Source organism: Anolis carolinensis, unplaced genomic scaffold (genome assembly GCF_035594765.1).
Source record: "Anolis carolinensis isolate JA03-04 unplaced genomic scaffold, rAnoCar3.1.pri scaffold_18, whole genome shotgun sequence".
Taxonomy (NCBI): Eukaryota; Metazoa; Chordata; class Lepidosauria; order Squamata; family Dactyloidae; genus Anolis; species Anolis carolinensis.
Window position 1 is genome coordinate 549,087 of NW_026943828.1, and position 3,357 is coordinate 552,443.

A 3,357-nucleotide genomic window follows, 5' to 3' on the forward strand; every position below is an offset into this window, starting at 1 on the left:
AGAATCCAGACCTATAGGGAGAGGAGCTTCAGACCTTCCAGAAGGGTGACCGTAGTTGAAGGAATGTCAGACTGGAGTCAGGGTTTAGATTTCACGACCAGTAGCTCATTGTCAATATGAGGATAAGTTGTTATGTCCGATAGCCTAACGTAACAGATAGCAGCCTGCGACACGAAGAGCCAATCAACAGCAGTGAGGCCAACGGCAAGACATTAAAACAAAGGTACTGATCACCTATCATGAAGGAAAGAAACCTACAGCGAATTTACTGGATGGAGATGTGGAAATAATGTGTCCATATGTACACACATGAGTGTTTAATGAACACCCTCTGTTAGACAGGTGAGCCACCTGATCAGCAGAAGTGAGGCCAACGCGATAGAGAGGGTCTATTCGCTTGGACATAGAGAACGGGAACCAGTGCAAGGTCTGATGATCTGGCCAGCTGCAGAAGGGCAGCATGGGCAATTCTGTAGGCGCCAGTGGATGCTGTTGCTCCAAAGGAAAAATGGGGACATTGGCCGGTGGTTTAGCCGTGAGCAGGCACAAAGTCCTTGCCGTGTGCACAAAAAAGACAGAAAAGAACACTGGCTTCATCAGGAAAGGGTAACTACGGGTGATCTGGAATAACCATGGTTTCTGGGGTGCTTTCTGAATAGTCAGAGCCAGTGCTAGGAACCACCACTGGGTGGAGTGAGATCCAGTTGAGCTGAGAAGCTAAACCTTGGTGTAGTTACATAGAATGAACCACAGAGGACGCCCTTGCGGCAGTAACCTGATGAGCAACCATGAAGGTGGCAACATTAGCCATGGAAGTGGAAGCTGCCACTAGGGTGGAAGGCATAGGGGCAGCCACTAGAATGGGAGGCATTGGGGCAGAAAGCCCATAAGAGTACTTCTTTGGGGGCGAACAATGCCAGAAACTGCCCTAATTCAGATAGAGGTAAGGACCCCCATGAGACATCTCCTTATACTGGCCAGTATACTTGCATCCGGTGCCCTGGTGGCAAAGTACGTTAAAGCGCTGAGCTGCTGAACTTGCAGACTGAAAGGTCCCAGGTTCAAACCCCAGGAGCAGTGCTCCATGCAGTCATGCCTATGGCCACATGACCTTGGAGGTGTCTACGGACAATGCCGGCTCTTTGGCTTAGAAATAGAGATGAGCACCAACCCTCAGAGTCGGTCACGACTGGACTTAACATCAGGGAAAACCTTTACCTATACTTGCATCCATTTGGCTGTCGGGCTCAACGAAGGGAAGCTCGAGGTCTGAGACCGACTCCCTTGACACCAGATCCTTGAATCTGGCAGGGCCCGATGAGACCGGCAGGCTCAGTATTGGGCTGAGGCTGGGTTCCAAGCTCCCCAGCACTTGAAAGATCGGCATGCCTCACGGCAGCTATGCAGCTGGTGGAAAGGGCTTGATCCTTACCGAAGAAGCCAAGCTAGATTGGCCTATTGGCCCTTCTAGTAATAATAATAATAATAATAATAATAATAATAATAATAATAATAATAATAATAGAAGTGTTTGACTCATGATTTTGTGATGTGAAATCCAACATATATATCTCGTTTGTTGTGTCATACTGTGTCCTTGTGCCAATAATAAGATTAACAATATTGACGTTAGTACATTGGTTCATTGGCCACTTCAACAACACAACAATAATAATAATAATAATAATAATAATAACAACAATGATGTTGGCACATTAGTCCATTAGCCAATCTAATAATAATAATAATAATAATAATAATAATAATAATAATAATAATAATAATATCAATGTCCACTGGCCCTCATAATGACAAGAACAATAAGAATATCAATGTGTGCACATTGGCACATTGATCATTCTGATGATGATGTTAATAGAATCATAGAATCATAGAATAGTAGAGTTGGAAGAGACCACATGGGCCATCCAGTCCAACCCCCTGCTAAGAAGCAGGAAATCGCATTCAAAGCACCCCCAACAGATATAATAATAATAATAATAATAATAATAATAATAATAATAATAATAATAATAATAATAATAATGACATTGGCATAATAACAATAATGTCCAGTGGACCTTCTAATAATAATAACAATAATATGGCAAGGAGGCCTTATCCACAGACAATGCCTTGGCAGGGCCAGCAACGAATCCAGGTGGCCAGGTTCTGGAGCCTCTGTTATTGCTGGGGCCGGCATTGGAGCAGTGCAGAGCAAGAGCTCCTCAGCGGTCGAAAAGGACTTGGAGGCCTCCAGGCAGTCGAAACCGGCACAATCCATGCAAGCCAGGCAGACAGGGAAAGGCCTGCGCACGGTACCGCAACATCAGCCACTAGGGGCAGAGTTGAGCGCTTTATATCAGCAATTCGTGGAGCGACTGCTTTTGCTTTGCCCTTTCTTTCCAGGAAGGCAGAGGGAAAATTGACGGTACCGAGCCGCTCTGCCCTTGCTCCCGAGGGAAGCAGAGGGGCAGAGGGGGGGCCAAGCCGCCCTGCCCTTGCTCCTGATGGAGGCCGAGAGCGGTATCAGGCTTCTCTGCCCTTGCTCCCGAAGGATGCAGAGGGGCAGGAGTGGAGTTCAGCCGTTCTGCCTCTGCTCCCGATGGAGGCAGAGCGGAGGAGGACGGTACCGAGCCGCTCTGCCCTTGCTCCCGAAGAATGCAGAGGGGCAGAGGGGGGGCCAAGCCGCTTTGCCCTTGTTCCTGATGGAGACAGAGGGGCAGAGGGTGGTATTATGTTTCTGCCCTCGCTCCCGAAGGCTGCAAAGGGCAGAGGCGGAGCTCAGCCGCCCATCCCATGTTCCCGAAGGAGGCACAGGGAAAGAGCCACTCAATCGGCTCAGCTGCCTCCAGGCAGCGGGAGAAAGCCCAGGGGGCCAATGCCCGAGCACTCTCAGCCTCAAAAGGCAGTCTGGGCAAAATCTGCGCCTGTGTGCTCACGCTTCCTCCAAGAGCGGCCAAAAGGAACAGCCACCAGGGGCAGTCCTGAGGCGTTTTAAGGCCGCAGCCTGAATCGCCTTTGCTTTAGGTTTCTCAAACCGTTTGGCCCGCTCAGAGGCCTTTCACAGCCCAACGGATAGTGGAGGCGCCCTGGAATGATAGGAGTTGGAAGGACTCAGTTTCCTTCGCCTAGCTTGATCGAAGAGGCAGGCTTGGCGGCGGCAAACTGACTGTGAGGTAAGAGGCCTTTCAAGGCCGCACAAGGCCTTTCCCCCAGAAGGGTGAGGGGAAAAAAGGGCCTGCTCATGTAGAGAACTACAGCCCAGACTCGCTGTTCTGGCAAGTTTGGGGGAAAAGACACACCTGCAACGCCTGAGCCACAAGGCCTTTACCAGGCAAGGGAGGCACATAGAAT